Genomic DNA, 12,939 nt, shown 5'->3' on the forward strand with positions numbered 1-12,939 from the left:
GTTGCAGCTTCTCTTCAAGTGGTGGTAAGAGAGGCATACTGAAAAATGTGGTGTCTAAAGACAATCCTTAGGTACATACATGGCACCTTGTCATCTTTGCAGTTGTCTCAGTTCTATATACAGCATTGCAATGGACATAGCCACATGTATAGACTCTGAAGAGATTGAACATTGACAAAATGCATTCATCATCATTATACAGGCCCAGCACCTGGCATGGTGATGTGGAATCTCATTTCTCACTTGCTTCTCATAGCAGGTAATTTCAACAGCAGCTGTTACATTTCTGATGTGTTAAGGATAGTAGCTGAACCCTATCTTATAGGACTCTGCAACATTATCTTTCAACAAGATAACATAAGCCCAATTGGTGTCTGTGCTGTGATGACTTACTACACCTGCACATGAAGTATGTTTGGCTGTTGCCCTGTCGAGCACATTCGCCAGGTCTCTCACTCACTGGAAACACCTGGCCACAGTTGCTGAGAGACTGGCATGCCACCACTTGTCAGCCACTATGATTAATGAACTCTGGCGAACAGCTGAGGCAGTGTGGTATGCTATACCTTTATGTCATATGAGCTAAGTTTGACTCGAGGTGGTTCTGACAGATGTACTAAATTTTAACCCTGTATACCCCCAAATCACCTACAAACATAATCATGTCTTCTTCCTAGTATACTTTATATACAAAATAAGCAAAATTTCATTATTTTCATCTTTCCTGGTGTTGCAGTTTTAATGGCCAGCAGGCTACATTTCACATAATGACCATGGCAGTAAATTTTAAGATATTGCAGTTTACATAAAGGCATGCTGGCAGTCCTTTTATGAATGGAATCTTAAAAGAAGAAATAATATAGCTATGAAGAAACAGTCAGTCTTGGTTTCAGGGGTGTATTTATTATTTATTCACCAATAAAAAATAATAAATACATCTCTGCAACCAAGACTGACTGTTTCTTCATAGTATATTACTGCCATGTGTTGGAAAATGTTATGTAATATACATGTAGCTATGTTATGTACTCTCCTCCACATGCCATATGGGTGCTTGTGGACTACATATGTTAATGTAGATTTTTTGCATTTATGGTTGTAGACTTGTATGACCCACAGATGAGTGTAACTGAATTGCTGCATCATCTGAACTATCTAAAAACTACATTTAGTAACTTGCAAGTACCCTCCTAGGAAATTCTGAGAACCAGTTTATATGGTATAATTGGCAAAAATTCTCAAGCCTTATACACTCTGTTCTCATAGGTATTTGTAATGTGACATTAGAGCAATGGCGTATGGACTTGCTTGTACCACGGGCCATTAACCCCTTATTGTCACTAGATAAGGTTAGCAAGTTCAAAAATATTGTGCCGTTGAGACAAGTTATTACTTTCAAATTGGGATACCCTTGCTCCAATGCCAGCTAGACTGGACTAAAAAGAACTAAGGGGGCAGACTGCCATCAGATGAATGGTCAGCCGTATGCAGCCCACAGGCCATGGACTGTTCATCCCTGCATTAGAGTAATAACTGCTTGCACACTGGCATATGGGCACATTCCACTTGTGAATGAAAGAGAATATTAATATCTGTTACAATTGGAAAAGTTCTTTTGGTCAGGAATTTTTGATTACCTTTCAGAATGATTCCACTCCCTTAGGATATCCCCAAAGCTAAATTAATATCTGACGATTTCTGCCAATTAAAAAAAAAGTGCTGTGTTCTATCTGCCCTCAATCCAACAACAAAATGGGCCCAGTATTCCATGAGCTCATATTTTGTTTATCAGGGGACTGTGTAAATTTATCCAATACCTCCTGGAAGCCAAAGAATGTTGTATCATTCTGGGCATCACTATCAATAACTTCCTGGACTGCATGGATGAACAACATGTGTCAAGATTCACAAGATCACTGTTTATGGGATCCATGTAGATTTCTCCAGAGATGATTTTCAGTCTCTGAAAAGGTCAAACATAAGTATAAAATGTATTTTCTAATTCTACAACAGAATGATGAAAGTGATATTGGCCTATAATACTGCATACCTGTCCAAAAATCCTTCATGGACTGAGAGCTACCTATGTCTTTTCCCAATTACTCAGAATACTTCATTACTCCAGCAATGCACACTAAACTGCTGTTAGAATGGGAGCAAGTTCTTATGCTTAGTCAATATACAATTGTACTGGTATCCCAGTAGGTCCAGCAGTCTTGCATGTGTTAAGTGATTGTAGTTGATTTTATATTCTGTGACAACGTATCTCACTATTGGTCACTTCGGCATCTGTGTGATGATTGAAAGAAATACTGATAGTATGGTTTTCCACAGTTAAACAATTTTGAAAGACTATACTCTGTAGTCTGGCTTTCTCTGTGTCCTCCTCTGTTTACTGTCAGAATGATCAGTGATTGACTGAATTGGGACTTCCCAGGATTTTTCATCAAATTGGTAGGCAAAATATTACCTCAGATTCAACAGATGCTTCTCACTTTACATTCCTCATGTTCATATTGGCTTTGTTCAGCATTTGTTTGTCAACAAGTCTTTGATTCCTTTCAAATCTGTGATGAAGCTCTATTTGCCTTTGTAGCAACTTTCTAACAAGGCTACTGAACCACAGCAAGACATTCCCATCCCATACAACCTTGCTCAGCCGATATACAGGGTGTTCAGAAATCCCCATTACAAACTTCTAGAACTTTTAGAGGGGAGTGAGTACATAATAGTTTGAATAAGAACCTATGTCTGGAAATGTCATCCAAAGATGCTACAGAGCATCAGAGTTATAGGTATCAGTAACTGTAAATATATTTTACAGTGTGGACCCTTGTAATCCATAATGGGGTATAACTTGGGATAGAGCTGAGGTACGACAAAGTATTTAAATAAAAGTTGTAGGTGACAAAGAGGCTTACATATTGCTCTATTTATCAAAATAAGTAATGCAGATGAACCAAGCACTAGAAAAACTTATAGCAAAAAACATTTTACTGCTGAAAATTTAAATTTGTTCTGCTTTAAATTAGAAGAGGTGGAGTGGCAACTTCAAGATGATATCCCAATCTTGAGCATTTTAACACATTTTTAGAAATTTTTTACATATATTTAATAAAATATTTCCACCTAGAGTATGCCACACAAAAGTGTCAAAAAAGCTAAATTGGATCACTGTTGGCATTAAAATACCCAGTGGGAAAAAAAGACAACTGCATGAGGAATTGAAATACAACAAAGAGCATTATTTCATTAATTATGTCAAACAGCATAAAACCATATCTAAAAGGGTAGTGAAAACAGCAAAAGAAATGGCTAATAATAATTACATCATGGCTCATAAACACAAATCAGAGGCAGTATGGCCTATTGTAAAATCAGAACAGGGAATTAGAACTGACAGTAAAGATATTTCCAAAATTAAAGTGGGAAATAACATTATAACAAGTCGTCCTCAGATGTCAGAATCATTCAATAACTTTTTTATAAATGTATCAAAATCAGATGTAGATGTACATGCTTACACAGAAAAATTATATTTAGGTCAGAAGGCAGAAGAATACCTTTGAATAAAACCCTAACAAAAAGCTATACCACACAAAGATAAACTAGAAACATTAAAACAAAGAAATCTGAGAAAATTTCAGCCAAAAATTTTATGGGTGGCATGGCATACCTACAAAGTAATTAAATCATCTGCCAGGATAAGAGCACAACCCCTTTGTACAATAATTAATAAGTCACTTGAAGAAGGCTGTTTTCAAGATGCCCTAAAGTATGCAGAGATAAAACCTTTGTTTAAAAAATGCTCAAGAGAATATATGGGGAACTACCAACCAATCTGTATTCTTCCAATACTTTCAAAAATATTTGAAATAGTGGTGGGAATGGAAATTAAAAAAAATTATAGATAAGCAAACATGATTTCAGATAATCAATATGGCATTCAAAAAGGCAAAAGCACAATAGAGGCCACTAATGAGTTTGTGGAAAAAATCAGCTCCATCTTAGACAAGTTGTGAAAAGTTGCAGGATTATTCTGTGACCTCCCTGAAGCATTTGATTGTGTAAACCATCACTTGCTCCCATGTAAAATGGAAATATATGGAATTGGGGGTTGTGCTTTAGATTGGTTTAGGTTCTATTTCACAAACAGAAAACAACAGGTAGTTATATCATCAAGTAAGGGAAATTCCTTCTCTGAATGGGTGATTATTTCAAAGGTGTTCCACAAGGTTCAAATTAATTTCTACTTTATATAAACGACTTGCCCGTTAACATAAATTCACATTCAGTTTTATTCACCTCTGATACTTCTGACCTTGTCAAAAGCAATGACTTGGAACAATTTCTCTCCACTGTCACAAATCTGCTAGCCAGTTTAGAAAACTGGTTCCATCTAAATGGATTGAAACTGAATATTGGAAAAACACTTTTACTGAAATTTAAAACTAAAAACTATAAGGTAAATGAAACTCACATTAATCATAGAAACCAAGAACTGAAACAAGTAGGTTGTGTTAAGTTTTTAAGAATGCATCTGGACCAAATTTATCCTGGTCTTCACATATAGAGTACTTAGCAAATAAATTAAACAGTCCGATCTTCGCAATAAAGATTCTGCCACATTCAACTAGCATGGAGACGAGAAAAGTAGTTGACCACAGCCATTTTGAGTCATTTATAAGGTATGGCATTATTTTTGGAGGTAACATGAGTACAATGATTACAATATTAAAATTACAAAAATCTGTTTTTACAAATATGTGTAATGCAAAACCAAAAGAATCCTCTCACCCACTACTAAGAAATTTAAAAATATTAAGTGCCCCCTGTTTGTATATTTATGAACTGATTATTTTTATGTACAGTAACACTACGTTATTTATAGACAAGAGTTTTAAATATCAGTACATCAATAGAAACAAGGGGAATTTCATGCTTCCCACTTGTACATTAATGAACAAACACCTGAATATATGGGCATGAAAATTTTTTACAACATTCTAAAAAGAAACAAATCCACAGCATGGAGCTGGGGAAACTGAAACAAAAGCTACAAAAGTTATTAGTACAGAAATCCTATTATTCCTTGGAAGAATTTCTGAATGATAATGTGAAAGTCTGAGCTAGAAAGCAAATGGTGGTTAATTATGCTTAGCACTTTTATGTCAAATAAATGACTGTAATAATTATCTTTTTTATATTAATGGTATTGTTATATATTGTTTCTGCATTGCATTTGTATCATAATTTCAGTGTTCATTAGTCCACTGTACATTAAATCTCTGATTTAACTGTGTATGTTGTGGGAAATTAAAATTCTGGCCATGGCCCTGAATGTTATTTTCAAGGTGATTTGGAGGTTAAAGCGATTTCTTTAAAAAGGAATGCTAATATTTCATTTAAAATTCGGGAAGAGCACCAATTTTACATATAGAATGATGCAGTATTTGAGGTCATGGCAAGGTTCAATGAGGGTCAAATACGCAAATATATTTGTAGTTCTAGTAGGGATTAACTCAGAACAGAGGAGAGATACAGCAAAATACAATGTTAGATTCAAATTGAAAGGAGCATAAGGGGTCACATATCATTACCAATAACCATGACCTTAAACGTAATTATTGACAATCATTCGAAGATCTAATTTTGTCTCATGGAAACCTCTATTTGTAACATCAGATTTGGAAAGAGTGCTGGGAAATTTGAACTTTTAGTTTTAATTGGCATGTTTATTGGCAAAAATAAATACATCACAATGTAAATAAAATGTATGTCATCGATTTACAAGTCATTGAGTGAGTCCCCTCACCTCTCACCCCTTGGGATGTCCCTTCAAATTGTATCTAACATTGAAACTCCCTGGCAGATTAAAACTATGTGCCAGACTGAGACTCAAACTTGGGACCTTTGAAGCTTATCTCAGTCGGTAGAACATTTACCTATGAAAGGATAAGGTCCTGGGTTCATGTCTCGATCCAGCACCCAGTTTTAATCCGCCAGGAACTTTCATATCAGCTCACACTCCACTGCAGAGTGAAAATTTCATTCTGGAAACATCCCCCAGGCTGTGGCTAAACCATGTCTCCACATTATCCTTTCTTACAGGAGAGCTTCTGTGAAGTTTGGAAGGTAGGTGATGAGATACTGGCAGAATTGGAGCTGTGAGAATGGAGCAGAGTTGTGCTTGGGTGGCTCAGTTGGTAGAGCACTTGCCACGAAAAGCAAAGGTCCCAAGTTCAAGTCTCAGTTCGGCACACAGTTTTAATCTGCCAGGAAGTTTCATACCAGCACACACTCTGCTGCAGAGTAAAAATTTCATTATGTATCTAATATTGTATTTTGTTGTATCCCTCCCTTATTCTGTGTTAATCCCTACAGGAACTTAAAACATATCTGCTTATTTGACCTTCACTGAACCTTGCCTTGACCCTGAGTAATATATCATTTTATACATAAAATTTGCTGCTCTTTCCCCATTTAAAAAAAATCACTTTAACCTCCAAACCACCTTGAAAATCACATTTAACGTCACAGCCAATAGTAGCAATGTGAGACCCTCTTTGCCACCAACAACTTTTATTGAAAACATTTTGCTGTATCTCATTTCTAGCCCGAGCTATTTCCCATTATGGATAATAATGGTCCATCATGTATACTGAGTGATTCCGTGATGATGTTACAAACTTTCCAAGATGATGCAGAAGGATAAATGTATCAATTTAAGGTAAGGGTCCCTATTCCAGAAACGAATGAGCTGAAAGTTATAAATCAAAACCATTCTCATACCTCTGACAGTGGAATACATTTACTGGTACTGTTGTCGGTAAGACTGTAGGGTAGGCAAGTAAGGGAGGTGGTAGTATGGACCACAACAAGGAAAAAATGTCCAGTAAACATGGGCTCTAAAATACATACCTTAAGAGCTACAAGCACTTGTTCAATAGAGGAGATGTGTTTCACAGTAGCACAGATGAACAAGCGCTCATAGCTCTTAGGTATGTGTTTTAGAGCCAATAGTTACTGGACATTTTTTTCTTGTTTTGGACCACAGTAATACCTCTGAAAGTTGCCTGCCCTATGATCTTAGCAACAGTAGTACCAGTACCTGTATTTCACTGTCAGAAGTATCAGAACTGTTTTCGGTTGTAACTTTTGACTCATTCATTTCTGGTACAGGGACCCTTACCTCAAATTGATAAATTTATCCTTCTCCATCATGCTAGGAAGTTTGTAACGTCATCAAGGAATCACATTGAATATGCTTACATTTACAGGTGCCAGTGCCTATAATTTCGATGCTCTGTAGCGTTGTCGGATGGCAATTCCACAGATGGGTTCCTATTCAACATATTATGTGCCCACTCCCCTCTACAAGTCTTAGAAGTTTGTAATGGGAATTTCTGAACACCCTGTACATCTAAAGCATATTGTACAATATTCTTGAATTTATGACATTCGTACAACTTCCCTTTTTTGTTCTCAGACATGAAACATTGATACTGACTGTTCAGATAACCTGAAAACTGAGTTTTGTTGCTCTCATTAAGTGCAGTTATTTTGCTACTTAACATTTCTTTTAAGACCTGTAATCACTGATGATACACTGAGGTGACAAAAATCATGGGATACCTCTTAATATCGGGTCGGACCTCCTTTTGCCTGCTGTAGTGCAGCATCTGGACATGGCATGAACTCAACAAGTCATTGGAAGTCCCCTGCAGAAATACTGAGCTATGCTGCCTCTATAGCCATCCATAATTGTGAAGTGTTGTCAGTGCAGGATTCTGTGCACAAACTGACCTCTCTATTATGTCCAATAAATGTTTAATGGGTAGCCCAGTCATTCACTTGAATTGTACATAATTTTCTTCAAACCAACAGTGAACAATTGTGACCTGGTGACATGGCACATTGGTATCCATAAAAATTCCATCATTGCTTGAGAATATGAAATCCTTGAGTGGCTGCGAATGGTCTCCAAATAACCAAACATAATGATTTCCAATTAGTGATTGATTCATTTGGACTAGAAGACTCAGTTCATTCCATGTAAACACAGCCCACACCATTTTAGAGCCACCACCAGCTTGCACAATGCCTTGTTGACATCTTGGGTCCATGGCTTCATGGGGTCTGCACCACACTCAAACCCTACCATTACCTCTTACCACTGAAATCAGGACTCATCTGGCCAGGCCACGGTTTTACAGTAATCTAGGGTCCAAACGATATGGTCATGAGTCACTGCAGGCAATGTCGTGCTGCTAGCAAAGGCATTTTCTTCAGTCGTCTGCCACCACAGGCCATTAATGCCAAATTTTGCCACACTATTCTAATGGACACATTTGTCATAGGTCCCACGATGATTGATATGGCTATTTCAGGTAGTGTTGCTTGTCTGTTAGCACTGACAACTCTACACAAATGCCACTGCTTTCCATTATTATGTGAAGGCTGTCGGCCATTCTGTTGTCCATGACATGAGGTAATGCCTGAAATTTGGTATTCTTGACACACTCTTGGCACTGTGGATCTTAGAATATTGAATTTCTTAACAATTTCTGAAATGGAATGTCCATGTGTGTAGCTCCAACTACCTTTCTGCACTCAAAGTATGTTCATTCTCATAGTGTGACCATAACCATGTCACAAACCTTTTCACAGTAATCGCCTTAATACAAATGACAGCTCCACCAGTGCACTGCCCTTTTATATCTTGTGTACATGATCCTTTTGCCATCTGTATATGTGCATATTGCTATTCATGCCTTTTGTCATCTCTGCATGTAACAACTTAACAGTCACTGATCCCCTCCTCTATATTAACTAAATCAAAAATTTTGGGTCTCTTTGTGAGCAGAAGACCTAGCAGCCTGCTCCCATGAGTCAGATGATGATGAGGTCCCATACTCTGAGGAGCGTAGGGAACAATGCAGGAGACCCGCCCGCTGTACTAGGCAAGGTCTTAGTCGAGGTGGTTTGCCATTGCCTTCCTCCTACTGTAATGGGGATGAATGATGATGATGATGATGATGACACAACAACACCCAGTCATCTTGAGGCAGGAAAAATCCCTGACTCCACTGGGAATCAAACCCGGGACTCCATGCACAGGAAGCAAGAATGCTACCGCAAGACCACGAGCTGCCGACTCTGTACCTAATGGCCCAAAGTAATTTATTTGGATAAGACATTTATAACAGTGTCACATGTATTCCTAACAGTGGCAACTGTTTTGATCAAGTAAGTCATCCAGTCTATAGTAATCTCTCCATGTTACCTTAGGATGATTACAAAATATACACACAATACTCTCCAAGTTTTCTTTGAAGTATTCTGCCACTACTGTTCCAAGGCTGGTGGTGTATAATAGTATCTGAGTACCATGGCTCACCCATCTCTGATGCTTACTTTCACCCAGGTTATTTCACATTCCAAAGCAATAATAACTTCTGTACGTAATATCAATATATTTGTTGTTGTTGTGGTCTTCAGTCCTGAGACTGGTTTGATGCAGCTCTCCATGCTACTCTATCCTGTGCAAGCTGCTTCATCTCCCAGTACGTACTGCAGCCTACATCCTGCTGAATCTGCTTAGTGTATTCATCTCTTGGTCTCCCTCTATGGTTTTTACCCTCCAAGCTGCCCTCCAATACTAAATTGGCGATCCCTTGACACCTCAGAACATGTCCTACCAACCAATCCCTTCTTCTAGTCAAGTTGTGCCACAAAATCCTCTTCTCCCCAATTCTATTCAATACCTCCTCATTAGTTATGTGATCTAACCATCTAACCTTCAGCATTCTTCTGTAGCACCACATTTTGAAAGCTTCTATTCTCTTCTTGTCTAAACTATTTATCGTCCATGTTTCACTTCCATACATGGCTACACTCCATACAAATACTTTCAGAAACGACTTCCTGACACTTAAACCTATACTCGATGTTAACAAATTTCTCTTCTTTAGAAACGCTTTCCTTGCCATTGCCAGTCTACATTTTATATCCTCTCTACTTTGACCATCATCAGTTATTTTGCTCCCCAAATAGCAAAACTCCTTTACTACTTTAAGTGTCTCATTTCCTAATCTAATTCCCTCAGCATCACCCAACTTAATTCGACTACATTCCATTATCCTAGTTTTGCTTTTTTTGATGTTCATCTTAAATCCTCCTTTCAAGATGATGTCCATTCTGTTCAACTGCTCTTCCAAGTCCTTTGCTGTCTCTGACAGAATTACAATGTCATTGGCGAACCTCAAAGTTTTTATTTTTTCTCCATGGATTTTAATACCTACTCCGAATTTTTCTTTTGTTTCCTTTACTGGTTGCTCAATATATTTAAAGCTACAAATGTGCCACCACTAATGGCATCCAGCCTGTCTTTGCTACATATATTTGATTGGAAAGTTCACATTTTGCTGCTATTCACTTATGGTTTCAGCCGACGTTCTGGTTGTTGCACTATGTCCACTTTATCACCATTAATAATTGAGACAAATATAAGGACCTTACTTTGGTATCTTCACCTGCCAATAATGCCAAGGCAATGAAGGATGTGAAACCAATGATGCTGGCAGTCAGCGAACTGGTTACAGTGGCTGCCAACAGGGCATGCCTGCACAATGTGTTTTGGGAACAGTCTCTAGTGTCTGAGGCAACACAATAAGGCAACCACCAATGCAGTTCAGTTATGTGTTTGCTAGTTAGGAGCCAGACCTGTTAATATTCTGCCACATATAGATGGTTCCTCGTTTAGCAGTATCTCCCATTTGATTCCCCTGACATTCAACATGTCCTGTTGACATTTCTGGTTTGTGTGCAGTTTTGATTGGTTTAGTTCTTTGGACATTAGAATTCTCACTGTTATCAACTTGTTATGGCCCACGTATTCTCCAAATTTGTGAGTTTATACTTTTAATTCTTTTAAATCCATACTCCAAGAATGAGTCGCAAAAGTGGTGATGAGTCTGTCTCAAGCATGCATCAGTTGTGTTGCATCATCATGGAGAATCGGTTTATGGAATTATGGCAGGAGCAGCAGTGTGGCATGTGTTACACAGATTCCATTGTCTGCAATTTAATTATTCAATTAGCTCTAGATAAGCCATTTTGAGTGAAAGCCTAAGAGTAATGTGATGCATCTCTAGCTGCTCTAGCTGGTGCGGCACAGTTAGCACAGTTGTATAAACTGTCTGTGGTGGACCAAGAAGCCTTTGTCAATGACTGCGACATGGTGGAAGTGGATTTAAATTTGGCCTGTAGTATGTCATTAGCTGGCACAGCAGGTCTCATTCCCTAAGGCTGATATGTCTGGGTCACCCTTAGCAGTCAAAAAGCAATCTTACTGCTGCACTGTAAAGCAAATTAGAAATGTAGATACTAGGAATCAGTTTTCCTTGCCATTGGAGTGGCCTTCACTCAAAAGGTGCAGCAGTTTTCGCAATTCACAGAAACAGCATTCATCCTTTGGTATTGGGTAGTTCCTTAAATTGTGGGGCTTTCCTCAGTTACCACACATGTAGTAGAAATATCCACATTTAAATAAAGTTTGTTTCAAGTGCAACTGCAGGGGCCACATCACTGCTGTTTGTGCTATGCACCATAATGCTCACGATGTTGACCAGTTGTCTATTTATGCACTTTACAAGCCCATCTCATATATCTGACAAATGGCTCATAAGGTTGTGCTGCAATTGTCTATTTTGGGATGCTCAGTTGAGTTTCAGTTTGATACTGGGGCTGCAGCCTTATTGATCAATTTGACTGTGTATCATGAACTGGGTTACAATCATTGAACAAAACAGTGGCCTTCTAAGTCACAAATGAATCGTGTTGAGGCATCAGCTGGTTGTGGTGGCAAAGCATAAGTATGTGGAGCACCAAATAACATCATTAGTGGTAGGCTCTGCTTCAGCATCAAATATTTTGAAGTTGGGTGCTTTTACGGCATTTCATTTCTGAGTTGTTGATCACATTAATTTAGCGTCACCAGTCATTCCTTTTCATGACCTTGAGTCACTTTGCTGCCCTACTAACAGTTGTTTGAGCCAACATTGTGTAAAGCAAGGGATTTTCTGACCCACATTCAGCTTAAGCCATCTGTGACCCCTAAGTTTCACAGTGTTTGCCCTTTGCCATTTGCTATGAGAGATGTAGTCAAAGCTGAATTAGACAGAATACAGGAATTAAAGTTTATTTCACTTGAAGCATCAAGCTAGTGGGCAATGTCTTTAGTGGTGGTTAGAAATCCACAGGGGCAGTACAGTTGTGTGGTGATTTTAAATTCACAATCAACACCCAGAGTTAGGTGGAAGTTTACCCAAGCCATTGAACTGAGGAGTTATTTGTGGGGCTGATCTGAGAGATGCCTATCTGCAGATGACCCTCGATGCTGAGTCATAGCAGTTGCTCATTATTAATATGCCAGTTGGCCTCTATAAGTTGACCAGATTGCCTTTTGGCATTGAATCAGCCCCAGGAATTTTTCAGCATTTTATCGAGCAGAGAGTTTGCCATACCCTGAAGTGTGCAACTTATTTGGATGATTTAATTGTCACCAGAGAGGAATATCTGGAAAACTTACAGGTAGTGTTTCAGGTGCTGGTAGACAGCAATCTACATTGTAAGTTGGAAAAGTGTATGTTTTTTGCACCAAGTGTCAAGCATTTAGGGCATGTCTTAAGTAGGGAGGTGATTAAACCACTCGATGATCACAGCATTGATAAGTTGACTGTTCCTCAGAACGTGAAGGAGCTGCAGTCATTCCCTGGTAAGTTGAACTATTATTACAAATTCATACCAAATGCATCATCTATACTCAGCCAGTTGAATGAGCCAGGCCCATCCATTTAAGACCAAACAATAAACAGTGTACGCCTACTATTAGTTAGGTACTTCATAGTTCCATTATAATATGGAACAGTATCAAGT

This window comes from Schistocerca serialis, chromosome 3 (genome assembly GCF_023864345.2).
Source record: "Schistocerca serialis cubense isolate TAMUIC-IGC-003099 chromosome 3, iqSchSeri2.2, whole genome shotgun sequence".
Taxonomy (NCBI): Eukaryota; Metazoa; Arthropoda; class Insecta; order Orthoptera; family Acrididae; genus Schistocerca; species Schistocerca serialis.